The sequence below is a fragment of the Varroa jacobsoni genome, unplaced genomic scaffold, assembly GCF_002532875.2.
Source record: "Varroa jacobsoni isolate VJ856 unplaced genomic scaffold, vjacob_1.0 scaffold_314, whole genome shotgun sequence".
NCBI classification, from domain to species: domain Eukaryota; kingdom Metazoa; phylum Arthropoda; class Arachnida; order Mesostigmata; family Varroidae; genus Varroa; species Varroa jacobsoni.
The window spans coordinates 1-6,547 of NW_019213216.1; the positions used below are offsets into that span (position 1 = coordinate 1).

At 38.8% G+C, this 6,547-nt stretch overlaps 1 long non-coding RNA gene across 1 annotated transcript; it reads right to left on the reverse strand.

Moving 5' to 3' along the window:
- Positions 1 to 32: 32 nt before the first annotated feature.
- Positions 33 to 3,980, reverse strand: LOC111259269 (uncharacterized). Its single transcript, XR_002679533.2, has 3 exons — positions 3,578 to 3,980; positions 1,790 to 1,996; positions 33 to 1,657 (listed from the first exon to the last, which is right to left on the reverse strand). It is a non-coding gene; the product is annotated as an uncharacterized LOC111259269 (long non-coding RNA).
- Positions 3,981 to 6,547: the final 2,567 nt, after the last annotated feature.

Below are 6,547 nucleotides of genomic sequence, written 5' to 3' on the forward strand. Positions count from 1 at the left end.
TATATAAAACCGAAGTATATGAGACATTTATATACAAAAAAGGCCAAGGTAAATTTTTCATTCTTCGCAACTTCAGCTAAACCCGACAGGAAGTAAAAATAACAAACGAGCTAAAATAATCACTGTAAGATTCGCAAAGTACACGTTTCATCGTTTTATTTGCGAAGCGCCCAGATATGTACAAAATTTCTATCAATCCCCGCCAATCAGATAAATTAATGCATAAATCTGCAACGACAGTCTTACATAACAAAGCATTTATTATAACATATATTATACAGTCATAATTTCTACTGTACATTTACACACCGTGTAAAATAAATAGATAAATACTTCGTGCCATATAGATATAAAGGGGGTTCGAGTCACATGTAGAATAATACTCACATAATAAAAGATGAGTCAAAATAAATAAAAACATTTTATTTATTTTGACTCATCTTTCTCTCTCACGACGAACATCGAAAAAATTACGTCGATCTTCCATATGTTAATTTTTCCGCTGTGAAGATTTCCGCTCAACTGATTGCACCAGGTGTGATTGCACCCATTTTGAGAGAAAAAAAAAAAAAAAGAAAGGTCTTAATTGTTTTAAGAGACAATCAATTTAGTAAAAAACAATACATTTATCATTAAATCAACTTTTTGGAACAGATTTGTGTAATAACAATGTCTGATTACGGAACTTGTAACTTACAGTACAAATACATTGTCAATTTCATTTCTATTTAGAAACCAGAAGTTCTACACCAGAAAAAATGGGCTTCAGATTTTTTAGATAGAAGTTGATTGTAATTTATCCGACTAGGTAGGTCATATCTCATGAATGAACGATAATAGAGCAAATTACTCAGTTTGGTTTCTTGTTGCAAGTCTATGTAGCACCGCGTCATCGCCGTTAGAACGTAATCATTATGTGTATTTTAGTTTGACGCCGATAGACACCATTATGAGGAGGTGTTTACATTCATTAAGACTGTAGTTAGTATATGCGATATAAATGAATTGCATGAACTTAAAAAGATCCATGCGAACGTATATCATTAGTTTATGAACACCCTCAAAAGAGGGAATGAAAATCCATAGAGGAACGCTTTTGAAAAGAGTACGAGAAGCTGAGTTACATCTATGCATGCCTTTAAGCGGATAACGCCAGCTTATTCCAGTACCATAGACCACCTATCTCCACTTGGACGAAACGACTTCGTGCAACCTGTTTGCTCGTTTAAACCTGAGGATAAATTCGAAAGTGTTTTCGCATTGCCTTCGGTCATATCCCGGGTTCCACTGAGTCGTGCAGCGAAAATAAGGCTCACAAGTAAGCTCGCAGCTAGGCATAAACTGATGAAATAGTATAGACACTTTTCTTATCCAGTAACTCCTCAGACGAACGTCAGAAGCATACTGGCACTGCTGGCCGTTGTATGAACGTATCTTCTCTAGTAGTCCACTTCGTATCTCTAGTAGTCCTAAATGTCATTGGGGCACAAAAATTGACTACAATGGTCTTAAGTTTATTTCTTGATTAGGCGCACTGAAGGTATCGCCAGCTTAGCAGAGCTTTTTTCGAGCCTGCTTAAAATACACTCCTCATATGTGACATTCATGTAGGTATTTTATTTTCCATGAAAAGTAATTCAGCGTTTATGCAATTTACCTGCGAAATAGGCAAAAAAAAAGTCGTGAGACTCACTGTTTTTAAATGTTCAAATTTAATTCTACGAACCAAGTCTATTGTTTATGTATCAAAAACAGCCAACATGTATGTCAAATATTTTTGCACGCATACCGTGTATCGAATAAACGACCCTTGCCCACATAGCCGGCGCCAGCACAGCTCTCGCTGCGTCACATAAACCTAGAATAGGTTAATAGTAGCATCTCTACCCGGTGAAGTGCTGTGTGTGCTTGCTAAGCTTAGGGGCGCCCAGGCTAAAGGCGCTTTAGTTCGAAACCGGGCGCAGGTACATTCCGTTTTGCGCTAAGAACCAGCAATCTGAAACAATGATTAACAGCACCACCCGTGAAATTCGAGAGCAGATCAGGACATCTCCTCCTAGATAGGTCTAAAGTCACAGCAGTAACAACCATTGAATAGAAATCAGTTTCACAACATTCGACCTCCCAGCCGTTAACACGTTAGGATAAATTTGTATGCTAATTCCAAGTACAAGACAACAATCTTTACCAGAACTTGGAGTCTTCATTATCGATTTAATTTTCGAAATTCCCTCTGTCACAGTGTAACTCAAGCAAGCGTAACTTGCCGAAGCTTAAATTTTACATGTCGACCTTATTGACTGACCTACGAGAGAATGAAGCAGTAGAGTCAGAGAGCGAGTAGGGGTACCGTTCAAGTAACATAAAGGTCAGCTAAACTTCTAAAATCCGAATCCTATCCCAATAATCATAACTTCTTAGGGCCTGTTTGATCATTTTGTCATGTAAATAGAAAATCTATCAAATAGGTACGCGATTAATAATCGTTCTATTAGCTTTTTCAGTACCGTACAGATAGCGAAAGATTTAGTCTGAGTGCTGCAATGTCTTATTGTCTATTGATTTGCTGTTTCGAATGGCCATCTACGAAATAGCACTGCAGTGTTCCTTGATATCGAATCAATTATAAGCGACATATCAGGTTTGAGTCAGGCCACAGGCTCATCAACTACAAACAATATATCTATGTTGGCTTACATACACTCTTAAATGTGTGCTTATGTCCTCCATTCACTAAAACGAGCTACTGTTGTGAGTTTACAATGGCTGATTGCGTTCACTACTCTTGGGTTAAAATCGATCCGAGAAGACCACCTTTGTCAATGTTAGGGAGATGTCGTACCATGACGAATAGATCCCACCGAAGATATTCCATTATCGCGCAGGGATGATAAAGAAAAAAAAACATATAATTATTACGGAACACATTTGTTGTTTACGAATCAGCCAAATGAAATGTATCTATTTTTTTTTTCTAAATGGTCAATGCACAAATGTGACGTGGAACCAAAGATGAAATTGGTAAAAACTCTGCAAATGAAGCATGGATCGTTACGATGAAAGACCACTTCAGCGATGTGCTAAAAACGACCTAACTATAGCAAGGTGCGCTTACCAAGCCCAAAAAAAAACACTGTCCCTACGCACGCGTATTTAATATATTTCATTAAAATCTCGATGAATGCCCATTAATTATAATTAAACACTGATTCAAGAGGACTATGCACGTATAAATATATAGTGGGCGAATCCTATGGCTAAAAATTATCAATTTTATCGCTACATCGTTATATTGTGGTGACACAAGACGGATAGCGTTATCATCTTTGAAATCGAGTCGACAATGGAGGGAGCTATTTGGCATAATAGACACACAGCGGCAGCATCAACATCCCTATTCCGTATTGACTGCTCTCATGGCAAACACCCTGACACGAAGGCAAACCGAACTATATATAGTCATATGGTAGGCGACAGACGACGGCCTGATATGAATTAACGATCCAATTTGTAAATGAAACCACTACATTGTTATATACAGACGCCTGTTGCGGTGAGTTCAATGGCTGGCAAGTACCTGGCAGAAACCTACTAAGCGTTACTCTCGATCAACTAGACTCTGCTGCTGTTCACTTAGCTTTGTCGGAAAAACAATGGGATAGGACGTGGGTGTCAGGGCAAGTCTTTGGCGTTCGGCGACATCGTTCGAACGTCCCGAAATCGTCTCAAAATGCGTTCATTCGTGCACGATATTAGAACGCTGTGAGCAGTGCTAACCACTCGATATTCGAGAATATTGTTCGCCATTTGAAGCTAAATTTTTTCCATCCACAGGTATATACTACGTTCTACGTTATCGTCGAAAAAGAAAAAAAAAAACGAGGAAAACTAAGGCTTGTACGTATTTATTCAGACAAAGCAACTAGAGAATGAAGCGCTTAACGAGACACATGAGCAAATCATATGGACTACCAAATAAACTCAGAAAAATAAATAATTAAATTAAAATTATTATAAAATAAATTTGAGAAAAAAAAGAAGAAGACTAGTATAAAAAAAGAAGAAGACTAGGTAGTAACGGCATTAATAGTATAGATCACTGTTTTGAGCGTCTACTACGAATAAAATTCTGGTCAGGCTTCTACTATAATAAACAATTCGAATGAATGTATAGTTTTTGAGCTTGTGTTATCGTTAGGTTGTATGAATGTTTTGAATTTGACTTCCGCCATTAGGTAATGGTTTCGGACGATTGGCTTCTGCCGAAACGTGTCCGCATCTTATTTTGGGTCTGCCCCACCTAGTTCTAATCTTATTAAGCTATCACAAAAACATCATCAATCGATTAGTAGACGTTTTTGTTTATGATACGAGAGCCGCTGCTATCTTGATCAAAAACATGGCTGTTAATAAGAAAACCAGCCAATTAGAATTTCCAAAGTTGATAGATCCAACGTTTCGAAAAGGTCCACACCATATAGTCTCACTGGATTTTTCTTTTTTTGATCCAATCTTGCATGTTTAAAGGCGTTACCTCACATTTTTAAACGAACAGTGTATCCGTTTTTGGACCACCATCGATATTTTTGTTCGGTCATAGTTATATAATTTCTAGGATTTGGTTTCCGTCTATTTGCTAAAGGACGATTTTGTGGTAATAAAAAATTTGACAAAGTAAAATAAATTTACGAGGAACGACCTTTTCGAGTAAGTATCCACAATAGGAAACGATGCTTTCTCAAGTGTGACATGGGCAGAACCTGTAAACGTTATTTTGCAGTTTCGAGAACAAACGCCTGCCGGTGCGGTCGTTATATTGGCCGTCTGTGAATTTTACATTGATGTTTATATTATAAATTTTTCTCATGCAAACCGGCTGCTGGCTGTTACGTACGAGCCTAGTACGGTGGCGTCCAGCGAGAGGGGCTTGCTTCCATGCCAGTCTGCGTTCAGGAGTCCATCCAAGTATCGGACATTGCTTTATTGCGGATTTTCGCGCTTCTGCTGAAAACCTGCCGGCTTAAAGCCAGGACCGAAGACATCGTCAATCGCATCATGTCGGGTAGCTTGAATTACAACTTAACAGGAAAACGCTGTGAATAGCCTAAAAATAATAATAATAATAATCCTAAGCGAGTAGGAGCTTGTATCTCAGGATGGTCGAAGGCTAATGTACCTACCAGGTCGAAAGCGTCTTTAAAGATGTTTGCGATTTTGTATGTGCGGGGCTTATTTGATAAAGAAATACTGACATTATAAACTAAATGATGGGTAAACTTTTGTGCAAACCGAGGAAAAAATGGTTTTTGCAGCAGTTACCTCGGCAACACCTAGCGATCTATGAAATAACCAAATTAAAAAGTACAAGGTTTTCCAGTTCCATACAAATAGGCTTAAACTTACATTAGGTTCAATGCTGAGATTGAGCATTCTGGTAAGCAGTGTTTATATTTTCGTATTCCTTACTTTTTAAGATGCATAGGTTTTCGCACAGCGGACGAAGCACAGCGGACGAAGCACAGCGGGTGAAGGTGGCGAAGTAACAGGTCATTTCTTACGAATGTAGAGCCGGAAGTAGTAGTCAAGGAGAAATTACTGAATTGTACAGTGAAACAAATAAGTGACACCGTACAGCAAGGTAACCTGATGAATATAATAATGTAACATTTAAAAAAAAAACCGCTTATAGCAGAGCTACAACCAAATAGTTGCAATGGAACCCTCAGAGTATTTGTAACGAGGTGCTTGTCGGAGTGGTGCAGCAGAACAATTTTGATAAAGTTGTACTGCGGTGCATAGAGAAAATATTTCAATTTGACTTGAGTTAGGCTGGATAGCAGCAGTTTAACAATAATGTAAGAGCAAAGCCCAACGGGCAAGTGCTCCAGCCTGAAAGTTCATGGAGTTAAAATTATCTTGTGAATAAAATAGCCTCGGGCTGTAAGGAAAGTGAATCCCTAAAGACTGTCCTGATTTGGACTGCTAATGTGCCATGTCTAGTAGTTGCAGAAGACCGTTTTCGATTAACAGTTACCAGCAGATGTGTTGTACGTAATAACGGATAACTTAAAGTTTCAGTTCTATGCCTCTCTATTCTGTATATGACTATTGGATCGCACAAAATTTTTTCCTTTGTACAAATGGCTCAGTTGTGCTCAAAAGGCCCTATCGGGACAGTGTCACCTGTCACGCATGTCTCAACCCCTTTATTCAGCTCTACACGAAAAAGCTGTTAAGCCTGAACGCTTTAGGCAAGCCACAGTGGTGGTCGCAAAACGATAATCAATGTTTGCTGCTGCTGCTGCTGCTGCTGCTGTTCGCAACAGCCATGAGCGATTTATTGAGCCCGATGGCAGATAGTTCTCTGTATATCAACAATAAAGGACATCCGCTATGGGGCAGCGCCGTGTCCAGCATGGATTGGCTACCTTGAAGAGATACACCGACGAACTCGGCCCTAAGGACAAAACACGGAAAAGCAAAGTGATGAAAATCCGCTGTGGAAGTCTTTTTTTTTTTTTAACTGCCACAGATTTACTTCAGTTCT